Genomic DNA, 12742 nt, shown 5'->3' with positions numbered 1-12742 from the left:
TAGAAGATGCCTATTCACTCTTGCCTTGAATTATACGTGTCAGGAAACACAGACGAAGGGCATTCCATATTTTGGCAGTTCTTATTAGGAACGTTGACGCAAAACGTTTCGTGCGGGTTGATTGCACGTTGACAAATCGACGATACGATTACGATAAACCCCACTTTTAAGTTAATGACTTTTCAAGGTACCTACTGTGGGACTGAAAAGTTAAATAAAAAGTAGAAAATGAAAAATGCTTGTGTATTGTTTTTGTTTGTAAAAGAACTTAACATTATTACTGTAAGCCCACCAACCAGCATTGGAGAAGTATGGGTCCAAGCTACATATCCTCTCTCCTTTATGAAGCTTGGCCCTGCAGTAGGTCGTTAAAATTGACTCATAATGATGATTAAGCAAGGTGAAAAGCACCTTTTCCTCCACAAATGAGCTACGTAAGTATAACAAAACACTCATAAATAATTTGGCAAGTACAGTACGTACAGTATTAGGTGCAGTGCCTACTCTTTTTGCGAGCCGTGGCGTCAGCTGGCGGCGACAGGGTCCAAAACGCTGCTTTTATTACATTTTAAGATGAATTTATTTGAACAATGGCTTTGATCGCAGCAATTTTTTTATTAAAAAACATTTCGCCATTCCATAAATTGAGAGAGCGTCTTAGGCAAAAAATATAACGGTTGGAAACAAAGCTTTGTGTAATATCAATTTATTATAAAACATGGCTAAAACTCACGTGATACAACATCGGAGTATGCCCGACTAGTTTCGAACCCTTAGTCATGAGCTGGTTCTTGCAAAGCGGCACGATCCAAGATGTTTGGATCGAGGTCGCTTGTCGGGCACACTCCGACGTTGCATCACGTGAGCTTTAGCCGTGTTATATCATAAACTAGCTGACGCCACGCGGTTTCAGCCGCGTGGTTCCCGTTCCCGTAGGAATGCGGAGATAATACATAACTGAAACAATTTTTCAAATCGGACCAGAAGTTCTTGAGATTAGCGCGTTCAACATATATATTATTCCCGTACTCTTACGGGAACAAGAACCACGCGGGTGAAACCGCGCGGCGACAGCTAGTTCTTTATATAATAGAAAAGTTTAGATTTAGGTATAGGTTGTTCTGGAAGTGAAAATTGTGTTTGCGAATGAATTCGTGCTAAAGTAAATGGAAAATTCCTGTGATATTCAACATACTGGGAGGTAACGTGTATTGAAAAGCAATATTGAAAATACAAGTAAGGTCGAGCGCTTCTAAAGCGTAACCTCTAATGTCGTCTAGACTTGCTTCAGTACTGTTATTGTCAATAACTTTTTTATTATACATTCCTTGTTCAGACAATGCTAGCAGGGGATGAATTCAAGAACAATAGAATTCTAGATACATATTGAAGTTTATAATAAAAATAGTAAAAATTTCACGGCGCGATCACAGCGATTTTTCATAGTTTCATTAGTTTCTTTTGTCACAGAATAGAGAATGATACAGAATGAGTCAGAAGCCGCGAGGAGAGGCCGGTGAAACCCTTAAAAAAAAAAACGTTTCGCGTCTCCTAGACATCCGCAAATATACAGACTTTTTTCATAATTTGTATTTTAAGATTTAACACCAACAATAGTAAAAGTGTAAAAGCTAGTGAATTGGGAATAGGGAAAGTTAGTGTAATTTTGTAAATAAATAAAATAATATATAAATATTTTATTCTTGAATACTTCTGGAAATTACTGATGCGACGCTTTGTGTCGTACTCACACGAGAATGTATTAGTTTTTGAATTTTATTTGGAATGACTGCATCACTGCCGTGTTCCATGCACTCTATCTGGGTATGATTCTTTAATCTGTGTCTTCATACACATGATATTATGTATCTGGTAAGTAGCAGTAGTTTCTCCACATATTGCAGTGTTACGGGAGACTCACACATCATATTAATCTAAAGTGGTTGTAAATTTAGACACGTCTCAGGAAATTCACCAAAGTTTCATCACAATCAAATGAACTATTCATTTTGTATTCACATTAGAGACATAGAAAGAAGTACATCTTTAATACATATAAGTAAAATGTCTCTGTGATTTCAAATTAACCGTGTTTTCTCAAGTGCTCATTAGTTCTATAGGTATACACGATACTAAAACCAAAACAAGCTTTTTTAAAGGGAAATTCCCATCCCCGGCCCAGGCCTACCCAAACCACCGGCAGTATACTTATATTTAAAAAAATCTTGATACTTCAATAATAAAATCATTAATTTATGAAAAAAGTTTGCTACAACGTTTTATTTTTAAATGATCTTTAATTTATCTACAACGGGGATAAGCTAAGATCGTTGACCGTAGAGCCTGAGTTTTAAGATATTTTTTTAAGACATATGATTGGTTTGTTTGTTTTCTTGTTTGTCAAGAAAACATACAAAAAAATAATACAGTTTCAAATGTTACTTCGCCGCTTTGGTAGTGATAAAATGTATTTTTCTTTAAGAAAAATACTTTTATTAAGTCAATTAATTAACCAGATCCTTATTTATACATCATGTTATCATCTCCATACACTTTTGTACGGGGGTATACCTGGATTCCTGGGCCGACGTTGTATGGGCCGGTAGATATTCCGCTTTCAATTCTCTGTCGTTTGTCCAGGTAAATCTCATACACTTGACTTTCACCGTAAAATAAAGGAGGTAATGGAGCAACATACTACTTTTATATTTATAGTGGCTTTGGGAGGTTCGTTCTAGAATATTTCGTGACATAACACCAAAATTTTTTCACAAGACAAATGATACTATAAACATAGTACCTATGACATAAAATTGAAAATTTTGAAAAGCTCCCGAATGCCATAAAATTTTAATCACACTCACAATCAAGCAATCAATATTCTCTTTCAGTGCGCTTTCATTTGAGACCACACTCTTACTCGTATATATGTAGTTGTTCTTCCCCAATTTTAACCCCCACAACTTTTAAACAGCTCAACCGATTTTCATCAAATATATCTAAGAGCACTCGCCCGTAAGTCACCTATGATACAAAAAAAACTAAATTGAAACTGGTTTAGCAGTTCAGGAGCCAGAGACAGACATATAGACATATAGACAGACATATATACAGACATACATACAGACATATATACAGACAGACAGACACATCAAACTTATAACACCCCTCTTTTTGCGACGGGGGTTAATAACCAGATAAGAGACGTGAAAAAGCTATGTTTTCATGTACGAGTAGGTAACTTTATAATTTCTAACTGGCTTTACATAAAACATGACCCAGAAAATATAGTTAGAAAGCAGCCACCGACAGAAATTACATTGCGAATGTTATTATAACAGAATGTTTGCGTAACAAAATACCATTACTACAATACCCATGTCCTTGGGAGCCCTAGTGAACAGTTGAGTGGTCAGATATAATATCCCTCGGGTGGGGTGTTATTATTCCTCCATTATCTCGAAGTTAAGATAAAATGTATTATACTTTTAACCGACTTAGGTACTACGAGACGGTTCGGCATTATTTTTATATGTATATATGACAGCGAAATCAGCAGAACTAATTGCATTTTTTTTTTAATGTATAGGTAGTAAAAAATAGTAAATAAAGGCTGTGATATAGTCCCATAGATAAAGAAATTTAAATTATAAGCCATAGGTATTTTTGTCACCATTCCACGTAGGCATGATTTGTTTTGAATTATTGAATTATTTCTAAATAAAAAAGTACAGCGTCATTTCATTTCCTTCTTTTTAAAGGCACCTATTTATAAAAGCTAAGAAGTAGATTTATGGTTACTTTTTGCGAAAAAAGGCTGCTTATTAAAAAATATACAAAGTATACAGAATAATACAGAATGTGTTAAAGTTTTAGTACATATAAAAGATTCTGCTTACACCATACAAAGAATGTCATTTAGCGAGTGTAAACACTTCGATATTGTCGCGACGACGTGTCACTTGTTCAAACTCGTTACGTGTATGACAAGATGTATTGGAAATGTTCGGCACTTCCAACAAATATGAGAAATGTATTGGGACATCTCTTTTCATATTCAGTTAGGATTTTTATATCTCCATGTCATAAACGTTTAGATTAGTTAAAATTTTTAAATGTAAATAGATTTATGTACGGTATCTATATTAATGTTATAAAGAGGTAACGTTTGTGGTAAAGTAGGGTAATCTCTGGATATACTGACCGATTTTAAAAAAAAATTTACTACTAGAAAGACACGTTATTTGTGAGCGTCATATTCTCACGGGAACGAGAACTACTAGGGTAAAACCGCGGGGCATCGGCTAGTATTTTAGTAAAGCAAATAGTCATCATCATAATCATCATCAGCCGATGGAAGTCCAGTGTGGGACATGAGTATACTCCCAGCGGTTCCCAGTGTGACGACTGGCGACCAAGTAGCCCACTTGGTCTAGTTAACTTACTAAAATATGCACCAGAGTATTAAATACATAAGATAATAAAATTTTTATATATAGATTTTCATGAAAATTATTTCACAATTTAAAAAAAATGTATGATGAAAAGTTGAAAAATAATAATTAAAAATGTGAGTTATCTATATAGACATCTTCCATCATCCTGAAACTTTTTTTTAGAGCTTTTCATGAGGAACTATTTAACTTTGTTTTCGTCCCATTTTAAATATTTCCTCAGCGCATGCGGAGGTACTTTCTAGAGGCAAGTTTTTTAACCTAGTTGACGAATAACGTCGTAACTTATACGAATTTAAACACATATACTAGTAAATAATAATAAAAATAATGAAGAATAAAAATATAGTAAAAAATACCAAAATGCACACACTTTATAGGAAGTTTCTGTAAAATTAAATCAATTTGTTCTATAGCTCCATATCCCAAATTTGATTCCACGTTCGGTCCTTCGTATTGGGTCGGAGTGAAGTAGGCCCTTAATTAACGGATCGGTACATTGGGATAATTGAGTTTGCTTTAAAGTTCTTTGTTGTGTTATTGAAGAAAATGTTTCGTTTATTTCGCACTGCGAAGACAAATGCCCTGCCAGCTTCCGTTATCCTGTCCACTCACAACGATTACGAATATTTCAAGTTAACAGTCATTTAGTTTGATACCTTGTAGGAAACGTATTCTACCGTACGCTTCATCTACGTTTAACATCAAATGCTAGAAATACAATTAACTAAAATCAAAACAGAATCGATTAACATTAACATTTGAAAGTCAAGTTTAAAATTTGTAAAGACTCTATCAGCGTTGTGTTTGTTAGTTGTTGTAAAAATTAAATGTGTGCGTCATCATCATCATCATCATCATATCAGCCGATGGACGTCCACTGCAGGACATAGGCCGTTTGCAGTGATTTCCAAACATCATGATACTGAGCCACCTGCATCCAGCGAATCCCTGCGACTCGCTTGATGTCGTCAGTCCAACTGGTGGGAGGTCTACCAACACTGCGCTTACTAGTGCGGGGTCGCCATTCCAGCACTTTGGGACCCCAACTTCCATCGGCTTTTCGAACCATGTGTGTGTATTGATAATCAAAATAGTTGGATGTAGTGTAAGGGCACAGAATAAATTTATTGGTTTAAGACTTTACCAGGGGTTAAAAAAATTATTGACCGTAAGAACTTGGGGCGATGAGATCACCTTGAGATTAGCTTCTTTCGCTTTATACCTACTTTACAATTGTATTCAAACAGGTGAATTCTCCTATTCTATAATAATAATTATTATTCATTAATAATGGTCTAGATCTAAAAACTATTCGATGAAAACATTTTTGTGCTCGGTGAAACGTTTAAGGACGGCTTTGAAATATTTAATTTCATACGTTTAATTTATCTCATGACTCTGCAGGCATTTGTACTATGCAGAGCGGGAAGTCTCTTCACAAAATGTTATGAAAAATAATGAAGAGAGATCTGACGTTATTATACACGTCATTCTTGTGAATATTCGAAATCCATTTTTGGATTTGGATTTTATAAAAGGCTCGTTCAGCGCTTTGAATCCGTAATGAGTTGCTAAGAATATCGTCAGGCGGAAAATATTGTTTTAAAATCATTTTCTCTATTACAATGCTTGACATTTGCGTTTACAAAGTTTTTTGTAATATTTTCCAATTGATACAATAAGTTGATTCGATTTAACTAAAAAAAAAATACTTTTGTATCTGATCTACATAGTATAGCATAGATTCATATGTAAAACGATGTAAAATGAAGCATATATGTGTGTTCTTTGTAATTTTACCGTGGTCTAGGAATTAGACAACTTGGCTGCAGATTTAGAAACTTTGAACTCGATAACCCGTTATAAGCGATCATTATCAGAAAATTATTGTTATAACTAGCGGACGCCCGCGACTTCGTCCGCGTGGAATTCAGTTTTTCACAAATCCCATGGGAACCATGGATTTTTCCGGGATGAAAAGTATATCGTTTGTTCGTTATCAATCCATATTCGGCTCACTGCTGAGCTCGAGTCTCTTCTCAAAGTGAGAGGGGTTAGGCTAATAGTCCACCACGCTGGCCCAATGCGAATTGGCATACTTCACAAACGCAGAACATACCAGAGAATTAAGAAAATTCTCTGGTATGTTATGTACAACTGAAAAGTTGGAGGTGCATGCCCCGGGCCGGATTCGAACCCACACCCTCCGGAACCGGAGGCAGAGGTCATATCCACTGGACTATCATGCCTCTCTCAATCAATATAAAATCTGGTTAGGTATTAAGAGCTAAAATCTAAATGATATCTCTATTTAGACGGTGCGGCGAAATTAGCAGACGATTCCCGATTCAGATCCTTACTCACGATAACAAGGGCACCGTATTATTAGCAGTCCCTTGCTCGATCAATATCTCCGTTTAAAATAAACATACCTATGAAATATATGTTACTACATGTTATAAGCTTTTACAAACCCTTAGTTATACCCAGAGTAAAGTTATACTAATGATTTTAAACTTATTTCGTGGTTGTTCATTATGAATGTTATTTAAACGATGAGCGATGTCGTGAGTGTGGTTTGCCTAAACAGCCAAAAACGCGAGGTCGTTGAAAAAAGAAAAAGAACAAGAAAGAGGGTAGATCGATTCAGCCCCTAACAGCTGACTTCACTTCTCATCTCGCAACTTCAGTCCCGTCGTGACCACGATCCATGCAACTGGGTCGAAATATCGACAATAAAAATCTCGTCGTTTTATCGAGGTATGTACCCGATTAAATAACATTCATAAAGTTACTATTTACTGTGGTATACCTTTACTTTATGAAAGTATTAATTAATGTTGATGGTTAAACCTGTTTCCTACAGTCTGAGAAGTTTTGAATTATTGAGAAATCTATACTAATATTATAAAACTGAAGAGTTTGTTTCTTAGCTTGAATGCGCTAATCTCAGCAACTATTGGTCCAATATGAAAAATTCTTTCAGTGTTAGATAGCCCATTTATCGAGGAAGGCTGAGAGCATACGCTCCGTGCGCTGCGTTAACGGTTAAAGTTCTCAAAAATCATGTATTTTAATTTCCCAAATTATAGTGCAATTATTGAAAAAACAACAAGAACTTTTAAATGAATATTAAGATATATATAAGAACTTTTAAATGCGTTATCTATATTTTATCTATGTCATAAGTCTAATGTCACTCGTTTAGTATATGCTCTTTCTTCCCCAATAATCCTATAACAAAACAAAATGCACACTAGTGTGTTTTCACGCTACAAACTTTGACGGATTACCGGTTCACTGTATACGTTGCTAACGCCAGCTAAACACGATTATGTAACCAACTAATATCGCGTTACAGCAACATATTACGGAAGAACAAACTTTACGTCAGACTTTAAAACTAACTTTGATTCGCTATCAGGGAAAACTCCGGAGCCCATTAATCGTCGGCCATCACACGTCACTTCCGGAGGCAGTCATGATGGAACGCCGTCTAGTAAATCGAACTTTCTTTTTGGGTTGCGGAAGTTTTACAATTTTGCTGCAGAGATTGCGCCCTTGTTATTTTTCAACAGCATTGATGCATTCGCTTTTATATTTAACACACAGATTAATTGACGGCCTCCGTGGCGCAGTGGTATGCGCGGTGGATTTACAAGACGGAGGTCCTGGGTTCGATCCCCGGCTGGACCGATTGAGGTTTTCTTAATTGGACGCAGAAAGTGGGAACTTAACAACTATTTTTTGAATAATTGTTACTCAATCACGGCTTAGCAAAAAATAGTTTAACGTTATTTGCTAAAAAGGCTAACAGTATATAATATAATTATTGATCGACCATGAGAAATCACCTGAATGTTATATCATGCTGGCATCCTATTGGATTTAGCATAATATAAAAAGTATATATGATGATAGAGCTGGGACTTGACCACAGGATAAATTGAAACTGCTCCTTTTGTATTTGTATTTGTAGTTACTGAGGCTGATATATATATCAGCCTAGCTTTTGAAAGCTTAAAATTCTTAAACTGCTAAAAACTTAAATCATTTTGTTAAAAAGTTGTGTTCCGCATTAAAAACAAAGAGTTTCCATTTACTCTGCAATATCATCTGAAACAAATAGCTAGGACATTGCTGAAACAATTAACATTATGTATAATTATCCCATCAGTGCGCAATGAGCCATTTTAAAACACATGTCGGCTGACAGCTGCGATTTGTTTCGTTATTAATTCGTGCTTCGGTTGTTAACAAATTATGACACCTGAATTTTCAACCGACGAAAAACGGAGAGAAGGTTACATGTATATTTTTTTAATGAGCCGTAATAGCCCAGTGGATATGACCTTTGTCTCCGATTCCGGAAGGCGTAGGTTCGAATCCGGTCCGGGGCATGCACCTTCAAATTTCAGTTATGTGTCTCAAAACGGTGAAGAAAAACATCATGAGGAAACCTGCACTCAAAATTTTCTTAATTTTCTACGTGTGTGAAGTCTGCCAATCCGCATTGGACCAGCTGGTGGACTATTGGCGTAACTACTCACATTGTGAGAAGAGATTCGAGCTCAGCAGTGAGCCGAATATGGGTTGATAATGATGATGATGATGATGTTATGTCTTTCATGTATGAACACGTGTAACTTATTACTGAGTACTCCGAATTTGATATTTTTTTGTACCATTAATAATATTGAAAATTTTATAAGGATTTTTGTCGTGATAACTGCTTAAGGGAGTTTAACCTCGCTTAACTTAACACGTTTCAGCCCCACTCTGACTGAATGACTCTCATTCTTTCCTTTCTCTTACGTATGCCACAGCAGGTTTAAGTTATAACTTCTCTCAAATGTCCCGAGACACACACAGTTTTATACCTATATTACTCTAGATATTGCCAACAACGATATTTTATGCTATTAGATATGTTATATGCACAATATTGTGTTTACTTACATTATAATATATTTATGTAAATAAAGTTTTTAAACATATTTATTTAAATAACACATATTGTTTTAAATAACTTTAGTAGTTATTATGCGTCTAAATGAAATTAAGCCTTTGCTCGCCTCAGTTTAGATGCGATGCGCTAGTGACATATCTAATAGTATAAAATCTATGATTGCCATGATATCTGTGGTCGCACTTCTCCAAAACGTCTCAACCGATTCTAATGATATATTTTTTTGTATACTTAGGTATGATAATAGGACATTATTAATATGATTGGAATTAAAAATATTAGTTTTGACTGACTAACTGATTTTAAGTTAATGTTAGTTAATAGACTTAGCTAAATCTCTTACTGTTTACAAAATATTAATTAAAGAACATCTCTAATTTCTACAGAAACAATAACTAAATACTTTGCAGGACAGTTGTTTTTATTTTTTATTTATTTTTTTTTGTCCTTATTGTAGTTGTTTAGTAATCTTATTTTATTTTGTATTTATTTTTTTGCATATAATATTAATGTTTGTCCTTCGCTCCAATCTAATTTTACTTACTATAGATATGTGGATACATAGTAGTATATTATTTATCAATAAACGACGCAACGCTCTCCCGATCAGTCCGTGAGCTCACCCTGGGGTCATGCCTGAAAATCAGCGCTACAGTTAGCGTCTTAGCTGTAGCATAGAGCTGAGGCAGCGCCCCATTCAGCCGAAGCCTTAGTATTAAGTTAGTATTAATTCTCATGTTTTTTTTTCTTATTTATGTTATGTTTTTTTGGTTGAATAAATGTTTTTATTATTATTATTATTAATAATAATAATAATAAAAACATTTAAAGTAGTAGTCTGGTTAATAGTAAATATCGGATTAGTCAGTAAATATTAATTCGATACCGTGTGTAGTTATAATGGAAATGAATAAACTGAATTAAAAATAAAAGCTAGCTAAAAATTCAATAGACTCTCTATTTCATAGTTAAACATTTCCAAAGTATTTTTTTTAAATATTTTTAGTCACAGAGAATATATTATTTTGTCAATAGAAAAATGTATTTTTTTATCATACGAGCTTTTAACCGTAGCTGTGGAAAAGGTCTACAAAATTCAACACAGGTTTTATTAAAATTGTACCCAAAGCTTTTTTATTGAAACTTTTATACCCAGTGTTAATAATAAATACCAGGCGGGCTGAAGCTCTAGGGCATATTTGGAAATCAAAGCGTCATACCAGTAGCCGGACCTTTGCCGTGAGGTCCTTTGAAAGGATTTCAATAAAATATAAGTCTGTTTTACAAACTGCCCTGTTGGTCTGATGTTTTAAGTTCAAGTCCCGACCTGGACTATAAAAAATAAAAAAATGTCAGGGCGAGGCACCTCCCTAACGATGTTGCTCTTATTCAAATTAAAAATATAAATAAAATAGCGAATCATATTATGTAAAAGTCAGTTATATGTAAAAGAAGTCCCAAGTAAATTAAAATGATAATAATAAAATATTTTTCGAGAAAATAAATAAATAAAAATATGAATATTATTTAAACGGGTACATAACACGATAAAACGACGAGATATATTCATTATGAATAATATTCATAATGAACAACCACGAAATAAGTTTAAAAGTAAAATTAAACAATCATTGTAGCGAGTGTATAAATCAACCCTCCTATAATCTCGTGGTTATACTATGTATGATGCGTTTTTGTTACGTGACGATTTCTGCCAGGTCTAGAGTAAGATCCCAGGTCAATCAGACACATCTTAAGGCGGATTTACATTTGTCTGACGTGTCGTGTTGTGACGCATCCGAACAGAATCGGTTTCATACATTTTGTATACGCATCAGAAGCCATCAAGACATGTCACAAGACATTAGTGTGAACGTTGCCATATAAAATGAATTTTTTAGAGAGAAATTGGTAGTATTAATCGCAGTGAGTCGCAAAGCTCGAATAGCTGTCGGTCACGGTCATTAACATCTGTTTGTGATCGTTACCGAGTCATACAATATTGCCCTAAGCTCGCACACCCGCAGCAAGGCAGCGTGGCATTGCTCCCTCTCAGTTAAATGAAAAAGAAGTATTATGTACTGTAGTGGTTATGACGTCAGTCTTGGTTGTGACGTCACAATGTGCCATATTTAGTAAGAGGGTGCATTTGAATGATCCATGTCTCAAAGCTTTCCCTATGTCTATGTACTTAATTATCGCTGGTACATTACTTAGTTAATATCACAAAACGGCTTTACTGTTAGCATATTTTGAATATGAATACTCTAAAAAAATTGTCAATTACCCTATTGTATGATTGTTTCCTTGTATCCAATCAATCTCATTCGCTTAAGTGGTTTTATTTGTTATGTAACACAATCTGATATCAACAGTAAAACACAGACTGACCGAATTTACGCCATTGTTATTGTTTAATTTGCTTTCAGTTATCTATGACCAAAGTTCTATATTATTGTAGATTGCGTTACTAAAGTTTTCCTTCTAATATAGATATCTTGTGATAACAGTAATCTAGATTGAACTAGTGGATGTATCTATGAATTGTTTGTTTTGTAGAGAAGTTGGCTTGAACGTGGGTGGATGTGGTTGCATATTATGCTAATATTGTGAAGTAGGTACGTAGTACGTAAGCTATTAATATTGTAAGTTAATTTATTAAGTAAGTAATTTATTAAGTAAGCAAGTTCATGCAGATTATTGAACAGTATAATATCTTAACTAGATAGAGATTTTCACGCCCTCTTTGGGGAGTTTGAAGATTATGATAATAAGACCAGACATGATCTAATTTAGAAATTATAAAATCCTAAATTGATTTCATGCTAGGAATCGAGCATAAACACTTACTGCTAAATACCACAACATTCCCAAATGCGTAAGCGAGTCGTCAATATAATCGTTGTCATTCCAAAGACGAAATTAATTTATTTCATTAAGGCTAAAGGCGGATTTATATTTGCTTGACGTGACGCCACGTGTCTCGACGTAATGGTAAGTGTTTATATGCCGTATCCTGACGCACCAGGGCAATGTTTTGAATCAATACAGCCGCAGCTCTTGAAGAGCTCCCTCCGCAACCCGAAGCACTGACGCGAACAGAGATTGGGTTTGACGATACATCAGATGCCATCAGTATCACGACATGTCATAACAAATAAGTGTAAATGTTGCCATCCAAAATGTATGTATACCGATTCTGTTCTTATATGTCACGACACGACCTATTACCGCCTTAAGTAAAAAAGCACTTTCAGTGCAAAACAAGCAAAACGTCAGGCTATGTTATGTTAAGGCGGAATTATATTTGTCTGAC

General features: G+C 34.8%; 1 protein-coding gene across 4 annotated transcripts in view; it reads right to left on the bottom strand.

The window, feature by feature from the left end:
• LOC112043186 (inactive dipeptidyl peptidase 10) overlaps nucleotides 1–12742 on the bottom strand; it is a 353564-nt gene that overhangs the window by 71894 nt on the left and 268928 nt on the right. The gene's annotated exons all lie outside the window — the stretch shown is intronic.

The sequence above is a fragment of the Bicyclus anynana genome, chromosome 2 (assembly GCF_947172395.1).
Source record: "Bicyclus anynana chromosome 2, ilBicAnyn1.1, whole genome shotgun sequence".
Lineage (NCBI taxonomy): Eukaryota > Metazoa > Arthropoda > Insecta > Lepidoptera > Nymphalidae > Bicyclus > Bicyclus anynana.
The sequence above is the reverse complement of the archived record's forward strand: the minus strand, read 5'-3'. Positions and strand labels throughout refer to the sequence as shown.